This window comes from Rhipicephalus sanguineus, chromosome 11, assembly GCF_013339695.2.
Source record: "Rhipicephalus sanguineus isolate Rsan-2018 chromosome 11, BIME_Rsan_1.4, whole genome shotgun sequence".
Lineage (NCBI taxonomy): Eukaryota > Metazoa > Arthropoda > Arachnida > Ixodida > Ixodidae > Rhipicephalus > Rhipicephalus sanguineus.
In genome coordinates, this window is record NC_051186.1 from 118,999,150 (window position 1) to 119,021,117 (window position 21,968).

The window sequence follows — 21,968 nt, forward strand, 5'->3', positions numbered from 1 at the left end:
TGAGATCTGGATATGTGTCCATGCAAACACTATTACCAAGTCTAGTTTCGGCCTGGGGCATGGTCTCCAGTTGCAACTCGCATCTCTCTATTGCATTCAACAGATCTGCGCCTTTCGTAGTGTTCTTCCGGTATCCCCAACTAGTATGGGGGGCGCTGAAGTCGCCTGCGAAGACTAATCTATCCTTGTGTCCCATGTGACCAAGAGCCCACTAGAGCATCTCGAGAAAGTTGACTTGACGTTCTTTCGGCGGGCTGTAAATATTAAGAATAAATGTTTTAGCTTTTCCCTTTTTAGTGGTGTGGAGCTCAATCAGTTGATGCTCAGTTAGGCATTCGGATTGATGATGAACACTGCTCGCGATACCTTTATGCACCAATGTAGCGATCCTAGAGTATTGTAAGTTTTGGATGGTGTAATAATCCCTTAATTTTATTACGCCCTTGCCAATCTCCTGTAAACATATGACGTCTGGTAGTGTAATTCTAGCGTCTATGTACGATTGAAGCGCTGCCGCTCGCTTGTGGAACGAGCGGCAGTTCCAGTGCCATATCTCAACGGAGTCAGCGGTGCGAGTTGTATTACTGGCCATGGTTAATCACACTTTCGACATCGGTAGAGTCGGAGGCTACCCCATTTTTAATTTTACTAGCCATGGGCGCATCCGGATCGCTGCAAGCTCTTTTACGCGAGATTTGTCGGGTATTCATTTGCTCGTTCACATAAGCCTTGTGGCTCTGTAGTTCCGCATATAATTGTTGTTGAAAATTTTGTAGGCCCTGCATTTGTTGAACTAGGTGTGTCATCGTTTTTGCAATACTGTCCAACGTGATGGGCTGAGTGGACACTTTATCTGTGGCATTAGGTTTGACTATCGCGCCCCCGGAGTTTTGTAATTGCATCCTGAGAGCTGCTACTTCCAATTTGAGTTCGCCCAAAGACTGCTTTAATTGTCGGTTTTCCAAAAGTATCCTCTGATACTCAGGGTGAGATGTTATAGGGGTCGCCCCTCGTGCCGTCCCCGCTGCCCTGCTCACCTGCGGCTGGGTTGTGCTCCCGGCTGCCACCGGCGCCCTGTTTGGGGTAGGCGATCGGGATTGAGGACGGGAGTTAGGTTGCGACTTTGGAGGTCCTTGTTCTCGATATTTCTTCCCTTTGTCCCTTGATCTTGGTGGCGGCTTTCGTTCGTAGTTTTTATTTTCGGGTATGTCCGCCTGGTTCCTAAGCTGGGGCCATTCTTCATCGTCGGTGTCCTGCGATGAATACCACCTTGGTTTTGGCGGCGATGAAAATGCTGCTTTTTGTTCTTGTTTGTCTGTCTTCTGGTCGTGTAGTTTCGGCTGCTGCTGCCTTACCGGCTGCTTGAAGCGCTGTTTGCATTCTTTTGTTCCCGTCAAGTGGCCTTCTCCACACGTAGAACATACAGGGTTGCAGGGGTGGTCCGGTTGAGGCTCCTTCATTCCACATCTGTGACACACAGCGATGTGGGGCGTCGGGCAAACGTCCGTTCTGTGTCCCGTCTGCTTGCAGGCATAGCAGAACTGTATAGTATTTTTGAATGGGTAACAGGGTACCTCGCCGCCCATATAGTACACAAATCTCGGTGTTATAGAACCGAAAAAGGTGATCACCGCTGTCTTAGTCTCTCCAAGCATTCTGGCTCTGAGGATGTCGACTCCTTGTGTTCGTATGCGCAGGATTGCTAGCAGTGTCCGGGCTTGTGTTGGGAGTGATGCCATGTATTACTCCTTTCCCGTGCCGTGCCCCACTGCTGCATAGGCATTGACAGCATGCAGTCTTCCGTTGAGAGTTAGGCCCGTCATTTTACTGCTGATATCTGCCACCTCCTGGTCGGGAGTGGAGATGATGAAAATGTTGGATCCTGGCTTCAGCCGGAGCAGGAATTGGCTGCCGGTTATTTTGCCTTGACACGCGTTCACTACTGCTTCTGCAATTTGTGGTGCCGTTAGTTCCCTTATAGGTAATCCTTGGCATGGTCTTACGACGACTTTGAAGTCTTCCTTGGGGAGTGGTGGTAGCTTCCGCTTATGCGGTCTTCTTTGCGACGTAGGTTGCGCAAGTGAGTTGGATGGCGGACTCGAGAAGTCACAGTCTCCGTCAGTTGTCGTGAGTTTCTTTCCCGCCTTCGCGAGAGCTTTCTTTTTACGAACGGTAAGGACCGTCTGCCAGCCTCCATCGTCGTCGCGTACCTTGCCTCCAGATATTCCGTCGTTCCCTTAGTTGTCTTGGTGGGTGATGCAATCCCCCGCTTCGCTGTCTTGGCATTCCATCTCAGCCTGGCCACAGTTCGAGGTATCAGGTTGTGCCTTGTGGTCTGTCTTTGGGCGTATAGTCTTTTGAATCGGTGTTTTCAGCGCTTTCGGCCGGGCATGGGACGCCACAGACGCTCTCGTAGGAGCCGCCGAAGTTTTCGCCATATAGAGCTGCCGCGCCGTCGACGCTCCCTGCGTCTCAGGCGTAGGCGTCTCGCCGCCGCTGCGTTTCTCACATGGGCATAGCGGTCATGTCCTCGTCCAAAAATGTGAAAAGGCTGCTCACCGGGAAGAATTGATTATCCAAGGGTGGCCTTGATGTTCCGTGAGCTCAGTGTACCGGTACAGTCCAGGTAAGTCACAGTGAAATCACATAAAATTAGCAAAACTCGTGGAGCACATGTGAGTGGTACTTCACTCGTCAGCGCCGCCTAGCGGGTTCCATCCTCCTACCAGAAATGACGCCGCCGACAACAACTGCCACAGTATCCATTTGCAGTCGCCGAGTAGGATAGCAATCCCCGCAGCACTAGGGCGATGTGACGGACTCGATGACGACTCGATGCGACGGAAGCACGCGCTTATCCGCCGTATCAGATTGCCTCCAACTTGTCTGGAGGCCATAGGCGTGCGCACAGGGGGGGCAGGGGGGGCGACCGCCCCCGCTAATCACCTAAGAGGGGGGGGGGCCGCAAAATCTGCCCCATACATTGACTTAGTAGGGTGAGGGGGCGCTGCGACGAACCTTTGCCCCCCCCCCCCCTAATCGGGAACCCTGCGCACGCCTATGCTGGAGGCAGCATCGCAGTAGCATGCGTATGAATTTCGCCACAAGTATCTGTAGTGAGTCCGATGTCCACGTTTCCGTGTCGCATTGCGCTCAGACTCATTTTGGCGCTCATATTATTCGCCACGTCGACGTTGTAGGCCTAGTGTCGACATCGGCAGAAGACTCGTAGACGTCGTGATGCATACTGCTTCGACGACGAAATAGAAGAGGACGTGTACAGTGTTGTCGACACCAATTTGATTCTTCCGATTCATATAAATAAACACGGTTGGGCCTCTCGCATTGTCTCATTCGTTATAACACAACTCGGCAACATCACTTTGCAGCATCCCTCCTTGACAGCCCAGGCAAAAGGAGCACTTTCGGGTTCTCATCTCATTAGAATATGCGTCTCGGCAATAAGGTCGTCGATTCTTGTGGCAGGTGAAAAGGCTTGGCTCTTGCAGACTTGTTCTCGGAACGTGTGTGTTGTCTTCCCAGGTGCCTTGTATTGGAGGTTGTGTCTCAAGCTTCGGAAAAGCGTGGAACCGATAGGCAGAACGAAACGTTTGCTCACTTCCGACGGTGTCCTTCGGCGCTTTTAGAGGGTGTTCGTGGTCACTGATTGGGATTCATTTAACATTGACAGTTCGTTCGTTTTATTATACATACTTATTCAACAAATCTTTACTGAAATTTATACCTCCGGTAAGACTACGTACCTTCTCCACGCAGATTCCTGTGGCATTGCTATCGCTGTCAATGTTTCGTCTTTCGTACAAACCGCGACTTCATGGCGATTTAGGCCTTTTCTAAAAGGACCAATTGATGAAAAAAATTGGCCAAGCTTGCACTAAGCACTAAGCCGCGCAAGCCTTGAAACAGCAAAACTGAAGGCTCTTCTATGTTGTTTCTAGGCCTTAGCTAGGTGATGAGGCTTGTTTGTTGCTTTTAGGTCGTTGCTAGGCTTTAGCTGGGTGATGCTAGGTTATTTCTACGTTGATCCTAAGCGGAGAGAGGCCTTTTCTAAAAGGACCAATTGATGAAAAAAATTGGCCAAGCTTGCACTAAGCACTAAGCCGCGCAAGCCTTGAAACAGCAAAACTGAAGGCTCTTCTATGTTGTTTCTAGGCCTTAGCTAGGTGATGAGGCTTGTTTGTTGCTTTTAGGTCGTTGCTAGGCTTTAGCTGGGTGATGCTAGGTTATTTCTACGTTGATCCTAAGCGGAGAGAGGTTCGAGTTAAACGACACACAGTCCAAGGCACGGCACGAATGTCCAAACTCCAGAGACAGAAGCTCGCGCTGAAGCCAATCGTTCGCTGCTCTCATAGATCTACGGGCACGTCGTCGTTGGCGTTGGCCGTCGATCGCTTCAAGGTCTTCTCGTAGCCGCCGTTGCCTTTCCCATTCCCTAGTGCTGGGCCAACTGTGGCCTTCTTCCTTTTTAGTGGACCAGTGGTGAATAGTGGGATTTACCCACTTTCTGTCGCACACACCCGTTGATGATGATGACGGCTTTATTATAGGCCGCACAAATTCCTGTGGCACGTACCCGATTTTTCGGCTGACTGTTGTCTTCTTCAATTTTAGTGAACCAGTGATGAGTAGTGGGATTCACCCAATTTCTGTGGCACATACCCGTTCATTTTTGCAGATAGGGTCGGTCACATTACGGCTAGCTTAAAGAGCTTCGCTGTTAAAATAGATGCGAGTGTAGGTGTTTGTGATAGGTTCAAGGGTATTACCTCGTGGACAGGTTGTCGGAAGATTTTTGCTCTGTGACACCAGCAACATGTACGTCAAACACTTGGCGACAATTAGTAACAAGGCTTTATTTACATAATAAAGTGATCCGCTAGTTTGCTCCAATGGGGGCTAATTAACTAAGCAAAATTAATAGGCAAAAGAACAGGAAATGATAACATTGTGTGAAGATAGCACTCGTTGAAAGTGAATGATAATGTGGAATTGTAGAAAATAATGAGGCGTTTCGCAGTCGAGAGCAGGTGCAATAGAATATCTCTGAGGCCATGTGTGTGGCAAAATGCTACGAGAGGACAGTGCAGAGGACTCAAAGAGACGGGTGAGTTTGTTTGCCAATCAAACGACATATATACGTGTAAACTTTGGCACCAAAAAATAAGCCAATATGCTCTCTAATTGAAACGCGAGTAATGGCGTAGAAGTCACGTCGATACCAAGCAATGCAAGCAAGTGTCTTGTTGTCTACATAAAATATGAAAATGCTTGCTCAAACATCCCGCAATGCCATCTGAGAAAAAAAAGGACAAATTATGCAGCTATACTAAAACATAGATCATCTTGGTGCTACCACAATGTTAAGTGATGGCACCATTTCACATTGCTTAGCCTGGCAAAGAAAAATGGGGGCACCGTAACGTTGTTTAATGATATTCTGTGCTTACCAACAGAGCTCTTACTTCAAAGATTACTAAAGGCCTGTTGGGCGATCGGTTTTGGGGACCCATGGTAAAACGACAGATGACGCAGTGAAGCGGTAAATTGAACAGTACTGTTTTGAAATTAGAGAAGCACAGCGTGTAATTAGTCTTCAAGGCAGATTAGAGAATAGTGACGGAAAGAAGAGGGTGGTAAATGAACGTGAATAGGTATCTAAATACAATGGAAACATTATGAAGGTAGACGAAAAGAAGCATGGCAATTAAACACAGGTTTAGTGAACGTGCAGATGAAGAACCAGGGATCATGAACGGGAAAGTGCGAAATAGATATGGAGGTCTGATTACATGAAATTGCACGAAAGGAGAAAAAGTCGATAACGATTTGCAAACATGCCAAGAAGTATCAGAAGAAATACGTATGATAACGCACTGGATGCAGCCTTCCTACGCTCTAGCTGCCTGCCTGAAGGCGAGGACACACCGAAGCAAGCATTCGTTCTTGGGAGGCTGAGGTGTATGCTGGTTGCAGTAAAAGTTCGAAGGTGACCGAGTTCACCGGGATGATATGAGAAGATATTGGCCTGGTGAGGCACGTATGAAACACGTATGAAAAAAGTTTAGGAAGCGCTATGATTCGAAGCGGTTAGAGGTAGTAACCATTGAGCGGTCGGGATAAGGGAATGGTGTCGAGAGCATTGGTGGAAGAAATAAGAAGAGATTTATCAATCGGGGTCACTAGAAGCAGACCTAGAAAATGGAGGTAGGACTGATAAGCTAGCTACAGATAAAGAAGTGTCGAGTGAAACGCTAAACTTTGACAGATATATAACAACCTATGTAGGTCAGTCAGGTTAGGTGTACCTCTGTCGCCGCTTCTCTTACAAGACATACGTCAATAGGAATTATGGTCATCGTTCGGCAGCTGAACCCGATGTCACTTGGACAGAGTCTGAAAAAGATATTTGCGACATATTAGGAAATGAAGATGTACACCGGTGTTGCAATGGCAGCACACTTGTGAAGCTAGGACATATTTGGTAAGTATTTACACCTTTATGGTACGCACGTGTAAAGCCCATCCAGGCGCCCAAAAGCCAGCCGGGGCCACTCTTCCGTAGTCAGAAAATGCCCCTTAAAAAAGTTGTGCAACTCGGCACGCTTCACGTTACTTGACGGTTGTGAATTAAATTAAATGCGCAAAATTTGAATTTTAGTGTTCCTAAGCGAAAAATCGATGACAACTTTGGATGTATGAATAGTGAAACACCTAGACGAATTACAAGCCCTAATGAACAAAATGCTTGGTGGATTCGGTACTGTCCATCTGTCGTCCCAGTAAACGCGCCTAATGTTTGCTCTCACCGACTACATCGCATATTATATTACGTACAATGTGCAAGCCGCAGAGGTTACCTACCTTTTGTTATAAAGCAGGCGCACCGTTATGCCATTATGCCCAGCACGTTCCTTTTATACAGAAATCTGAGACAAAAGTGTAAGTTACAAGTGTAAGCAGAATGTTGTAAAAGTGTAACTTGCCACTGTAATTACAGAAGTTCAGGGGAGGATGGAAGTTGAAGAGGTGAAAAATACTTCAACGGGAGGTGTCATATTGAATATACTTAGCGCAACTTGGCATTCACTCCAGAAAACAAACTCACATTCACACACGCTTCCACTCAAGAACGCACCTCACACACAGCGAACGTTTCGAAAACCAGACTTGTCTTTGTTGAGGGGGCAACTGCCTTGACAAAGGCAACTGAAGCAACAACTGAATAAACAACAGCAACAACTGAAGGCAGCCGTTGCTGCCTTGAGAAAGAGAAGTCTGCTTGTCGAAACGTTGGCTACATCGACACCCCCCGTTTTTCAACTGTAAGCAAAGTTACATTAGTAGCTAGACCGTGTGTGGCCACTGACCGCTTAAAGAAGTTCATTTCGTCAGAAGCGATGCACTAATTGACCTAAAAGGCCTCATAGCCTGATATGAATTCTTCAGTTGTATCACAATATCGCCCGTTGCTGATACGACCTCGTGTGCACTACAAGGCAATACATTCGATACAAGTTGCTAAAAGTGCGATGTCATTTTCTTTGCTTATACGTTCATTGAATTCGTTCGTGCATGTAGGGAAATGCTTGAGGATCAGAAGTTCCCAAAATTGTTTCACGGAAAGATATTTTACTAACAGGCTGATCATAGCTTCAAGCCAATTAAACGGTAAAACACTAGCATCATATGATCATCATTTGCAGCCTGTTCCAATGTCCACTGTAGCACGAATGCCTCTACCAATGATCTCCAATTTGCCCTGTCCTGTGCGAGCTGGTTCCACTTTATGCTTGCCAACTTTCTGATTTCGCCACTGCATCTAACGCTTTGCGTTGTTCGGCTACGTCTCCCATTCCTTGGTAGCCATTCCGTTGTTCCAGCTGACCAATGGTTATCTGTCCTTCGCATTATGTGGCCCGCGCAGGTCCATATTCCTCTTGATGTCATCCAGAATGTCGGCTATCTCTGTTTCTTCTCTAATACACTCTACTCTCTTCCTGTCTCTTAACGTCATGCCTCAGATTTTTCGTTCAATCACCCGTCGCACGTGTCTTAACATCTCGGGTTTCCTTGTTGTCTTTCAAGTTTTCGCTCCTTCTGCTAGTTAATACTGGCAATAGTTGTAGACTTTCCGTTTTATGTACAGTGGTCGATTACCTCTCATTACTTCGGAATGTCTACGGTAAGCAGACGTTCCGAAGTTTTGACAGGTCATATTGACATTCCAAATATAGATATTTAAATTGTTCACATTTCGAAGTACATCCTTATTCTCCGGTGGATTTTGTTTTCGCTTTTGCGTACAACAATGAACCACACTTTTTCCTCAGATATCGCATCTCGTGAACTTCTGTCGCTGGCTGCTGCATAACTAAAAATTGAAACTGTCTCCTCACCATCGCCGTTGAAACACGGACAATCCTGGTGGTAGACACCGCCTTTGATTTGTGCAGCTGTACACGATTCACCATACGTTGAGAGCAACTGGCAAGTGTCAACGTGGTCTTGTCGCAAGCAGCACAGTCCTGGGTAACATTCGCTGGTAACCTTGCAGGAATCGCCTACTCCTTTCATCTGCGATAAAAACACACAGGAAAGTGCTTCAATTCCACTGAATTATTTCCTTGGCGGGAAAACGAAAGATCAAAAGTAGTTTGCACAGCGTCGCAGATATTCTGCCCGAACTTCGTTTTTAAAATTGCCTATTGCAGTAGTATTAAGAATGTCTCCTTCGGCTTTTCGAATATTCGATTCATCACATGTAGTAACCCTTGGAGCTCATTCTTCGATTATGATAAGTTAAAATTTGTGATATCAACTCATATAGGCTATGAAAAGTTAGGTTTCTTCCAGGCCTTTTTTAATAACGCTTATTTTAACAGAAGCACGGTTTACCGAACGATGACACACTCGCCATTCAAGTTCACAAGATAGGCGAGGTTTGAAATCGTATTGATATCTGTGAAATAGTAAAAGACCGGGCGCGTATGAGGCGGTAAGGAGAGAAAGAGATAGAGAGGCGGAAAAATGGCGGGAAGTTAAGCATATGCTCGTCTGGTTTGCTACCCTGCATTGAGGAAAGCGATAAAGGGGCGAAAAGAGAGATATAAGAAAAGAGAGAGATGGAAAGAACCACGCGCACACTTGGGGGAGCACATGTACTCTACAGGCGGTGGCATAGAACTCACGTGCCGTAATAAAGGCGCGCTAAAAATACGGCGTATAAAGCAAATTAAACAGTAAAGGGACTACTAGTATGATGACGTTCCTAGATCCGATGGTCGTGGGTTAGGTAACTTACGGTAGGCTCCTCGCCCGGCGGCCAAAAGCGACGCTTCATTTCTTCTTCTTTGGACTCCGGGCAACCTAAATCCGGAAAATGACCTTCGAGTTCCACACTATCCCAGATTGGATAGTTTAAACCCTGAACTATTGGGATTAAAACGAGAAACATGAGTCCGATCACACAGAAGGGACGCATAGTTAACGCGTCACGCACTTTCAAGAGCACCCAGAAGCAGAAGAGGCAAAAAATGGCATGTAATTTGTAATAAACGCTTTACGAAAGCGAAGCTAAGTTTCGTAACAATGACGAACGCTGAAATTATATTCACGGCGCGGTATTGTACGAATAAAAGAGAAATATTTGACCCGCGCGCCTTAACAGAGGCGGCGATGGGGCGAGATTTTCGCAGACAATTACATGCATTGTAGCCTCTGTGATATTTTGTATGAACAGTACTACCGTCGTCCCTTAGGTAATGGAATTCGCAAGGACACGAAGTGCAATAGGCATTGTACAAGTGGCAACTTCAGTGTAACTTGTTCCGCTTTTGGAGCAGGTAATGATACCAGAGGATGCATTCTTTTTTCGAACAATGTCATAGGCGCTGCCGCTGAGTGCGAATACACAGAAGGTACGGGAAGCGTTGTCGATTTTGTGCACGCCCAGAAACTTTCTTTGGTGAAAAAATGAGTGCGTTTAGTTTGCAGCTGCAATATGCACGTAATCAGCATTGTATGCGCGATTAGATTGCAGTGGAGAAAAAAAAAACTTGAGTTCCAGCCCGGCATTGTGAGCACTCCACTCCAGCGAGTACGATGGGGCTCAAGGCATCGGTCTACTTTTTAACTTTTCCCAAAAATTACTGCTAGGATTACTGCTAGGCGATTAGGGCCATCGCAATTCAAGTATTCTGCTTAAGTTGGCTTTGAAACTTTTAGCTTTTGTTGTGAAGACGTTAAAAGGCTACTGCAGAAGAACTTGTCCATGGGGTTGTTGGCATCTAAGCCTGCTGAGCACGCGGTTGCTAGTGCAGAGTTTCAAGAACAAAAAAACGCCAGGCCTGCGCTGAAACCGCAGCACAGACACAGCGAAAGCTGGAGGAGCGGCGTTTCTAGAGCCCGTTGTCAGCTCTCTTGTGGCTACAATACAAGTACACTAGAAAGATACCCACTACGCCATAAATCACAATTTTTGTGAAGTTGGGAAGCACCTACTAAGCCATTATTCGTCATTCTGCGGAGAAGCGAGGCACCAGCCGCACGTCTGTAAGGAATTATGTGCACTTTGTTGACGCGACTATGATGATGATGAAGAATTATGGCTCAGCCCTTTGTAATGGGTTGGAAGCTTTAAACGGCCCATCAGTTAAGTAATTTGCATTGGGTGACGCCCGGTTGCTATTTCCCTCTCCCGTCATGCTGTATAACATACGTTGCCGTGGGAGAGAGACGGGGTGAGGTGAAGAACTTTACTGAGACCCCAAGTAAATGGATCATGCGCTTATGGGATTCTTTGGCAACCAATACAAATGCACTTGCGAGGAACCCACTACGCTCTAAATCATTGTAATTTTACTGAGACCACGAGGAAATGGATCATGCCCTGATGGGCTTCATTGGCAACCAATACAAGTGCACTTGCGAGAAACCCACTACGCTCTAAATCACTGTAATTTATCTGAGACCCCGAGGAAATGGATCATGCGCTTATGGGCTTCCTTGGCAACCACTGCAAGTGCACTTGCGAGGAACCCACTACGCTACAAATCATTGTAATGTTTGAGAAGTAGGGCAGCAGGCACTGGGCCATTTTTCGTCATTCTACGAAGCCGTGGTACCTGCTAAACGCATGTAAGGCATTATGCGCACTTTGTTGATGCTGTGCCTGACGACGATGAAGAATTATGGCAGAGTTCTTTGTAATGGGTTGGAAGCATTCAACAACCTACTCATTGCGCAATTAGCATTGTGTGACGCCTGGTTACAGAATTCGCGTTGTGCAACGCGTTGCGCGACGCTTGGTGCTTATTTTACTCTCTACCACGCTATATTGCATATGCTAATGTGATTCCTTCCCGACATGAAGTCTGTATAGGACCTTTTTGCATAGCAGTTCCAAGCACCAGAATGGCTCAGAGGTTAAATACTGGGCTCCCACGCAGAGGGCCCAGGTTCGAACCTCGTTCCATCATGCATTTTTTTCTTACTTCGTTTTTTTTCTTATTTCGAGCGATACTGGTCACGGACACCGGCGGCGGCGGCGGCGGACAACTACGGCGCCAAAAACAGCCGGTGAAATGATCTCATAACAGCTTTCGCTGTAAAAAGGAAAAGGTAATAAATAGAGGAGCATCAAATACCGATTGTTTATTAAGGTCAAAGGTACAATACGAAGTAAACTTCCGAGCACGCGCAGTGGAGTGCAAGCATGACGTCAGTGTTGAGGTCATCAAAAGGGCTGCGCATGTCATTTTCAGACATGCGCCAGTAGCCGATGGTTGGCAATGGGTTGGGAACCAGTCGGTTGCCAATTTAATCGGTCATAAAACCGAAGATAGAGGTCAGGTCGTGACTGGGTATCTACCACGTCGGCAGTAGGTCGGCCAGCGAACTGTTCCAGACATCGTCGGTATACTTTCTGACAACGCTACCAGGCTTGGTCGGAACACGAGCGTGGGCCGCGGTCACTTGATGCTCGTCAATATGACCGTTGCATAAGTAGCAACGCCCATTCCTGGTGCGGTTTTTTGGAGTAGGCACGGACATGGCTTCAGTCACGCTGTAAGTCGTTAGCCGTGCATATCCGAGTATTAAAAGTTTGTCTGTACATTCGGCACAAAGCACGTGTACTCGACAAGCCCCATTGCCTTGACTTCTCGCCGCTACGTGCGCGGCTGGAGGGGAGCGAACACTCCCGCTACCCTTTTTTCCAGTGGACGCCAGAACCAGTTTCCCCCGCAGCAGCCGGCGCACGGCAAAAGGGACGGGCGTCAAAAAAAAAAAAAAAAAAAAACTCATATGAACGAAATAAAACCACGCACCTCGTCATCACAAACACAGGGATATGTGAACTCAGCACAAGCAGATCACACTCTGGCGCGACAATCAAAGAAAGCTACGCGGAAATTGACTCTCAAGAAATAACAATTACGTGACACACTTGCAACATGCTCGCGGCAATACTACACTAACAGAATATTCGAAAGAGACAGACGCTGCGCGTTTAGCTAAATGAAACATGGGACGCGACTAAACTAAGAATGCCCACGGAAGGTGTGAAGGCTTGCTGAACATGCAGTCTCACCTGCGAGCTTTTCCAACAAGTTCTCCCTCTTAATGCCTTCTGGACTGATGTAAACATGTGCGATTCCCGCCCTTTCTCCTCCCTCTCGAAACCACTCCCTGACACTGCATCATAGAGAAGATGGCAGAACGCCGAGGCAGCAGGCAGGGAACTCGAAATGAATGAACACGAGTTGCTTGCGCTGTAATTTCTTGTGCAATAACATTATGAAAATTATGCACATTGTGCAACAAATGTTTTACATGCACGTACTGGTGACGAGAATTGTATTGGTGTTCCTACAGTGTACCCGAATTCACGGTATCAGTCCGTGTTTTTTTTATATGTAAAATTTTTGAATAAATGGTGAAAAAGATTGAAAATTTGCTGCATCTTTTACTTGTGTTTGCCTACTTTGAACAGGTGTGCAAGACGGGGCTTCCCTCCTGCTGCATGTGCTGATTGCCTAGAGCATAAAAAACGTGGCCTCGCAAATAATTATTCAATGTTAATTATGGCTGGACTAAGCTAGGTCCTACAGTGGCTGACAGCCATCCGTGTGCGAATAAGCACCGGACCAAGCGTGGTCCCGTAGTGGCTGGCAACTTGCCATATACAAACACCGGGGCCAGCTTCGCTCTGCAGTGCCTGGCAGTTGGCCATGTGCTAATTTTCACCAGTCCAAGCATGGCCCTTCAGTGGCTGCAATTCGGCCAGGTTTGCCATCAGGTCAGACTTATGTCAGTGACCGTAACATCGGCCAACGAGAGGCCAATGACAATCCCCAAGCGTGGGCCGACCTCGGCAGCTGATCTACGGCCGAGGTTGGCCAATGACCTCGGGCCAGTGTTGGTGGGGGGGGGGGGGGGGGGTGTTACTTGTATAATGCCAATTGTAGTCGCAGTGGTGGCTACCCGCTCTTATAACAACGTATTGACCATTACATATGTACTAGTATGACTGAATGATCAATTGCCTAGCGTTGCTTGGAGCCACAAGAATAAGGGAACGCTGCTTACGATTTGCAGAACAGCATAGAATAACGCGAATTGGTTTTTGGTGAAACATTTCTTCTCTAACGTGAGTGCTACATCTTAGAAGTCACGTGTAGTCGGCGTGCCTGGCAAGCCCACGCTATGCAAACTGTTGAATCGACAGATATAAGTCAAACAGCCTCGTAACGCTTGGCTTAGTGCCGAGCCATGCGGCACATTAAGCGCCTGGCTGATTGATTCCCATAATATCTATTCCCACAGTGCGTGGGATCTGCAGGAATTGTCTACATTCCTTCCTACCCAATAGACGACGTGAGTGGAGTTACGTGATCCCACCAACCCCTAATATTACTAACCATGACGGATTGTGCCAAACACTCAATAATCATTTTCATGCTTTCTTTCTGTGCCTGTGTGCGCAGCACAGCGTCCTGTACGTCCCTAACTTTTCCATTAGACATTTAGGTTTCCGTGGACATTTTGGATTAGAATGTACATTTTGTGTTTGCAATTTTTACTTCTCATGCAAAATGCACTTCGCGAAATTAGGAGGTGCTCCTTTTCGCCCCATCAACCTACAATGATCTAGGCCTATAGAGTGATATAAATAAATAAATAAATAAATAAATAAATAAATAAATAAATAAATAAATAAATAAATAAATAAATAAATAAATAAATAAATAAATAAAGCGTAGCGGTCACAAAACTTAGGCACGGTTGCTTCACGCATGATGCATGCCTGGTGCCTGGTGTGTAATTATAGGAGGTCGTGCCTCGGACGCTGCGAACCTTAGGTGGCGCGAAACATTTGCGCACCTCTGCCTGTGTTCTTCATCGATCCTTATCGCTTTGCATTACGCCAGTAATGTGAAAATGAGTGTTCGTGGTCATCGAGTGAGATACATTCACGGTTGCCTGTGCGAGCGTGAAATCATTATTACTTCAATTATTAAGCGAACAATTAATAGAATTTGTACCTTTTTATAGGCCTAGGCACTGTTCTGTATGAAGGTCCTTATTGTAATGCTAGCACTGTCTATGTTTACCCATTTGTGGACAGTGCGATTCTTATGAAGTCAATCTTTTTGTAAAGATTATCGTGGCGAAAAAGTACATGTGACCGTTACTCATAAACTTGCGGATGCTGTCTTGTGCACAGGCTGTCAGAAATTTGTACATCAGACAATTGGGGCGTTTAACCACAAGAGTTTATTGACACAAGAAAAGTGATAGCTACTCAGTTGCAGCCCTCTGCTTATCAATCTGGCATTATGAATATACATTATGAAAAAAGGAAATAGTGAAGGCATTGGATGAAGGAGAGTGTAGTATGTATTAAACGCATACTGTAATCCCAAAATAGGAGGGAATACTTCTACAACTGCACGCGTGAATGGGAAATGGTGCAACGGAATGTCCATATGTGAGCCCGTGAGCGGAGAGAGAGACCTGCGAGCGGACAATGTACGAGATGTACAGAGAGAGGCGAATATGAATGTCAGCGAAGCGACATATGTAACTGAGCACTGAGAAATTGACAATTATGGTCTTTAATGAAAATGCGGCCAGTATTTTATTATTCACACTCATGGGAAGCCACACAAATGCCTCGACGTATACAAATAAGGAAATGCCTTTTACCATCTCGCAATATTGTGTGAGAATGAAAAGCACGGATCATGCAGCTATAGTGAAATATAGATAACGCTGGCTCTACAAGTGTATATGAGATTAGTTTGGCTAGAAGCAATGGCGCCAGCGGTAACATGATTAGCGAATGCTAGTCTGCGTTTACTATCCGAGCTCTTACTAGAAAGTTCTCCAAAAGACAGCGGGGTGACTGTATGCGGGGTCTATGGTAAAAGCACAAACGAGGCAGCAAAGGACGAAAGGAGTTCGTATGTTGTAAATTAAGAGAATCGAAGCGTGAAATGAGCCTTGAAGACAGGCTCGAGAACGCTGATGAAAACGCGGGGGTGGTCGATGTGAGCGGGGTTATGTAGCTCAATAATGTGCGCTCGACATGGAGAAAGACACAAAGGAATACGACAATCGAGCAGTGGTTAATTGCAAGTGTTAACGAAGAACCAGGAGTCATGGACAAGAAGGTCAGAAATACGTATGAAGGACCGGCTACACGAAGTTGCAGGAAAGAACGAAAAAGCGGTTCAAGATGAGCAAATACGCAAAGAAAGTTGAAAAGAAAGAAATAAGCATGATATCAACAAGGATAGAGCCATCCTATTTAAGGCTGTAGGTGCCTGTCTAGGAACAAGGGCACCCAGAAGCAAATATTCTTACTGGGGAGAATGAATGATGAGCTGGCTGGAGGAATAGTCCACAAGCGACTGAGTTCATTGCAATAAAATGACAAGATGTCTTCTCAGTATGACCCGAAGAAAGCGGGCCTACGTCATATTCTAGGCGTTAACGAATCTAGCAAAACGAACGTAGCTCGATCAGGTTGCGTGGCCATTTGCGAAGGCTTCCATTCCAATGGGATATCAATAGTAATTTTAGTCATAATCCGGCTGTTGTCATTTTGAGCACGCCTGAAAAAAAATTAAGGAACATTTAAAGCTGAAGAAGTATAACCCACTTGTCATGGCAAGCAAAGAGTATTTTATAGCTATGGCAGGATTGTTTACTTATTTGAAGCTTTATGGGACACACGCCTGCTATCTATGCGTTTGTACCTAGGGCCAGGCTGAGGCACTTTGCCACAGTCGGTAACACAAGCTCAATTATACGATCCCCAAGGTATTGTATAGGTGCTCCCTAACTTACCTAACTTACGAATGATGTGCTTTGCTCACGGTGGTTCACGATAGCAGATGCAACGTTGAATGCTTATGTTGCCGCAAGGAAAATGCGCGTCGTTGCACATCCACTACCATCGTCGCTGCCCTGTCATCTTTTAAGTGGCAGCACAGCAAGCAAAATGTCGTGGTTCCTTGCACGCGAAACGCCAGGCAGCACTGCGATCACGTCGCGCATAGGCGCGCAAGCGGGTACGTGACGAAATATTTTCTTGTATTTCGCGGGTGTACATTGTAAGCAGAGGCATAGGGAACGAAATGTCCGGTGGATTCTGGACCTTCCATTTGTCGTCATCGGTAAACGCGTGCAATGTGTTATTTTGCTAACTACGACACATACTGAATTACGTAATTTTCGCTAGCCGAAGTGACATACCTTTTGTTACGAAAGGGGCATACTGCTATGCGATGCATGTTCCATTTATACAGTAGCCTGTGTAAGAGACAAAAGTGTAAGTTAATGCATAACTACTTCAGTAACTAGTCCCTAGCAGCTAATTGAAGATGCTTACTAGTCCATAGAAGTTAAACCTGACGAAGATAGGGAGAGGGGGAGAGATAATAAAACGAGAGAAAGGCAGGGAGGTTAACCAGAATTGTAGCATCAGGTTTGCTACCCTACACTAAGGGGAGGGGGAAGGGGAAAGAAAGATGGAAGGGAAAGCGGAGAGCGAAGATAATTTTGTTTCAAGCTTACACAACAAGTTCTAAACCACCGCACTGCCTAAAATGAATTCCTCAGTACTGCAGCCATATAGGCTGCTACAGAACTTACCTAATGTGTAATGGAAGGCAATGCAATCGATGCAAATTGTTAGTCCAAGGTGATGTTTGTTTGGCTTACACACTTATACTGTAAATCATTCACACATGCTTCTAAATACGCCCACGCTAAAAATGTGCTCTAAATTGATTCAGCGAAATAAAGTAAAATAGGCACTTGATAGATTCAAGCATTAAAACTGAACAGTACAACATGACGTTGTGCACATGTAAAACATATGATACATGGGATGTACTTGTGCAGCGTTAGGAACGATGCTTTTCTAGCAGTATGTACTTCAGCCCGCCGTTCTTCAGTACAGGGTTAAAAACTTATCCTCACCATCCCCGTTAAGGCAGGGACCATCCTCGTTGTAGACACCGCCTTTGATCTGATAAGGTGAACAGCTTTCACCAAACAATGACATCCACTGGCAAGTGTCGACATGGTCCTGCTGTAAGCAGCCCAATCCTTGTTGGCATTCGGTGGTAATTTTGCAGGACTCGCCTATTCCTTTCAGCTGCAATAAAAGAAGACTTATGGAGGCATTCAACTCGCTGCAATATTTGGCCGAAGCAATTTTCTTGGCTGGAGAACTCCGTATGCAAACTGTTTCGCACAGCTTCGCACATATGTTGCCCTAGTTATAAGTTTATTAATCAGCAACAATAGCGGTATTAAAAATATGCTGTAATTCATTTTAAATATTTCATTTGTCTTATCTACTGGCCCTTACCTTATGCGTTTCAATAGCGACGAGTTACGTTTTACTAAAAAAGAGGTGATACCAACGCTCACACGTTCAAAATATTTCGTAAATTCAAAGCCTGTATTACTAAACTGGACTTTAGTACAGGTATCCTTTCCCGAAAGATAACACACTTTTCAATTAAATTCACGACGTAGACGACGTTTTAAAATCGAATGATATTTACCGAATACTAAAAGACAGTGTGCACGAAAAGTGGTAATAACGGTATAATAAAGATGTTGCAACGAATGCAAAGTAATGTGAGGAGTGACTTGAGAAAGGATCGCTCTCAAATCTCATGGCCTGCTAAATCACTTACTTGAGGCGCACTCAGTGGCTGAATAGGACCCCTAGTTTGTTCTTGTTTAAGCTCTGGGCACCCTGTCTCCGGGAAAACAACGTCGAACCCTGAACTGTGCGAAGTTGAGATGAGAATAACCAGTGTGGTCCCAATCACGGAGTAGGCACGCATAGCTGACACTTTGGGAGCTTCCACGCGCCACGCGGCAGATGAAGAGGAAGACCGGACACTGAGTGCCGTTTAAAATAATGCTTTAAGAAAGCGAAGCGAAGCGTAGTGACAATATTTTATTCTAAAATTATTGCAAGCGCGGTATCTGAATAATAATAATAAAAAAGATGTGCTTCATGCCGCGATACAGGGGGACTTGTGGCGAAATTTCCGTGCACAATTGTCCCATTGACCAACGCCTCCACTAGAAAGATGCCTGCGGCGTCGCTGGCTATCCCATTGTAGCCGTCCTGCCTTCAGTTGTGGTCGCTTGTCGAGAGATGGCGCCACGTACTCTCCTATTGTTTTCAATGTGGATGGCGTGGTGTGACGTCGAGGAAGGTAATGAGCGCATGCCCAAATTTGTGTTCCAAGCGGCCACCACAAGGATCGCCAGCTACTGCACTCATTAGAAACGGCAAAGGAGGGAAAGGGTAGGGCAGGCGGTTTTGGGCTCACGCGGCAGGCATCTTTCTAGAGGAGGCGTTGCCTTGACGCGCTGTAGCCTGCGTGGTATAAATGTGCAGAAACATCATGTTCCTTTATCTAGCGAAATGCACAGAGATGAGTTGCCATAGCGATTGTTCAAGTTGCACATTTTGCGTAAGTTTTTCTTCCTTTTGTGCACGAGCTGATAGAAGACGATGCATTCTTCTTCGGACAATATCTTGTGTGGCTTTGACGGGTGAAAATAGATGGTACGGGAAGCGTTGTTGATTGTGCACCTGCCGAGAAACTTGTTTCGGAACAAAAGTAAGGCGCTACACTTGAAGCTGCAAAATGCACGCCGTTACCATTGTGTGCGCGATTAGATTCCAGTAGCACTTGGAGAAAAAAAAGAAAACTTGTAAATTTCCAGCCCTGTATTGTGAGTGATCGGCTAAGGAAATACGGTGCTGCGAAAGGCATTGTCCTACTTTTTAAATTTTTCAAAAAATAAATGTTATGGGATCAGACAGATAGCAGTAGAAGTATGGAGTTTAATTTTGCTTTGAAACCTTTCGCTTTTCTAGCGAAGAAGTTAATATGCTACTGTAGAAGAACGTGTTGGGCTAGTTGGTGTCTAAGCCTGCTCATTATCTTGTTGGTGCAGACGGGCCTCAAGCATTTTGCCTCCATCCAAATGCGATCCCGCGACTTTCGGGTCAGCAGTGATATTGATAGTTATCGCTACACGACTGTGCATAACCGTTTGTAATGAATACATACAAGGAGCTTACGCAAACATGTGGACGTTGTAGTTAACAATCTTTATCTGCTTCTTTGCAACAGCTAGCCATCTAACCAACATATTGCACACACTAAACATTTTTCACTCTTGAGTGTGGGAAGAAGTGTGAGAGACCCCACTGCACGTCTTTCTAACACCCTACCTGTGCCGGAGCACCCCACAAGCCGGACATAAAGGATGCAATTACCAGATGGGTGTATACGTGGGTGCAAGAAGAGTGCTACAATTAGTGGTGCTGAATTGATGATGAGGGTGTACAGTCGGGGACAGAAGTTTGTGGACCACTTGATCGTGGCTCGCTCGGTTTTGTACTAAGAAAGATGGTTACGGCCAAAAGAAAGCACAACATACGCTGCGGATGTAAAGGTCGAAGAAAACGTCCTTAAAACATTGAAGGACCCTTTGTACATTCCGAAGTGTGTTCGGCGAAAGCCTGTGGCCATTCAATTGACTATGCCACGGTATCGGGGGAACACACATTATTGGGGCGCTTTCCCGAACCACTTGCCGTGGAATCATCACCGGGCCGCTTGGGAGCCATTCGACTAACTCGACTGCTGCAACGAGACGTCTGACGAAGGAGCGTTGCTGCGAGCACCATTGTGCCATCACGTGATTGCTGAGAGAGCGTGAGGGAGCACGGACGGATGCTGCCGCTGGACGCGGCCGCCGCGTTGCACAAAAGTCGCGCAACGCGCGCTGGAAGGAGCAATGCTCAACTGTTGCGCGTTGACGGACGGACACTGCCGCGTTACGCAACGGTTGCGCAATGCGCGTTGGAAGGAGCAACGAGGAACTGTTACTATGCGCCGCTGTGCCATCACGTGATTGCTGAGATAGTGTGAGGGGGAAAGGCCACAGCTGGCACCATTCCAGGGCACGGATGGTAGGACGACGGACGCCGCGAGTATGAGACATTAAAGACTTTCGCTTTAAAATTCATTATACAGCTTCATCACTTCGCCTCAGCAGCTTAGCAAGGTATTCTTCCGCATGATGATAACTTACAGTAAATTGTTATGTCAGATTGGAATGGAAAAGAACTGCTTTAATGCACTTGCGGACTGCAACGTTAGTGCATTAGTTTGGGCTATTCACGACACTATGCGCATTATGATTCGGTGGAAATTTTGAAAGCCAAATTGAAACTTGCTCAGGCACCCTTGCACTGGCGTCGTCACTATCGCCCTGTCGCTATTTTTTCCGTTTCTTTTTGAACACACAGGAGCGTGCTGCATCTCTCGTGTTCGGCCTGGTACTTAAGGCGTGGTGCGCTTCTGCTGGTGTGGTTGATTTTTACTAGCGCTGCCCCTTGTGCGTTTTATGCTGTGGCGCTTAACTTATGCCGAACTTCTTAAAACAGTATGATGCGCGCTACACGGCAAACTACGCAGCAGCCGCCGGCGCAGCGCGACACCCTTGGTGACTGTTGGCATCAGTGCGATCTATTGACGATAATAATAATAATATCTGGGGTTTAACGTCCCAAAACCACCATATGATTATGAGAGACGCCGTAGTGGAGGGCTCCGGAAATTTCGACCACCTGGGGTTCTTTAACGTGCACCTAAATCTAAGTACACGGGCCTCAGACATTTTCGCCTCCATCGAAAATGCAGCCGCCGCGGCCGGGATTCGATCCCGCGACCTTCGGGTCAGCAGTCGAGCGATCTATTGACGAGATTCCTAGTATTGGGAGACACCGTCTTGAAATGTTTCCGCATATAAGCGAGAAGCAACGCAGGAAAACTATCTCGGCAACGCGCCATGTAGCCTGAGTAATTGCCTTCACTTTCGTGCAATTAGGAACTCACCATATCGCCTATAGAACAATGGACGTCTGTGAACGGGGAGTAGCACCAATGCCGGCTCGGTCATCTCCTGAAAACCATTGAACGCCGCAATGCGTACGCTGTCAGCGTGTTTTTTTTTTGCAAAAAGTAAGTGGCTGTGAACAGTGGCGTAGCCAGGAATTTTGTTCGAGGGGGGGAGGGGGGCTCACTTTGCAGCGCGACCTCCTCATTGAATTTTTCAAACGATTAAGTATATAAAAAACACGACAATTTGTATTAGATGCTGCAAATCACTTCTTGAATGCGGCGCACTGTCAAGAACGAGTAAGAAATGTGTTTTTTGATAAAAACATGTTGGCATGCCCGCAAAATCTTTCCGGAAATAACCGTCTTCAATCTTTTCAATTTTTTTATTTTGTTTGTGTAAGAGTTACGGCAAATATCACGTAAACTTTGGAACTGCCTCAGTTTTAAACTGAAGAAGCGCCTGATAACAAAAAAAAGAATGAAGTC

General features: G+C 46.2%; 1 long non-coding RNA gene across 1 annotated transcript; it reads right to left on the minus strand.

Annotated features, from left to right (window-relative positions):
- Window positions 1-14,781: 14,781 nt before the first annotated feature.
- LOC119373539 (uncharacterized) lies at window positions 14,782-18,636 on the minus strand. The gene is made up of 4 exons (XR_005179889.1): window positions 18,240-18,636; window positions 17,512-17,689; window positions 16,783-16,839; window positions 14,782-16,139 (listed from the first exon to the last, which is right to left on the minus strand). It is a non-coding gene; the product is annotated as an uncharacterized LOC119373539 (long non-coding RNA).
- Between the last annotated feature and the right edge of the window lie 3,332 nt (window positions 18,637-21,968).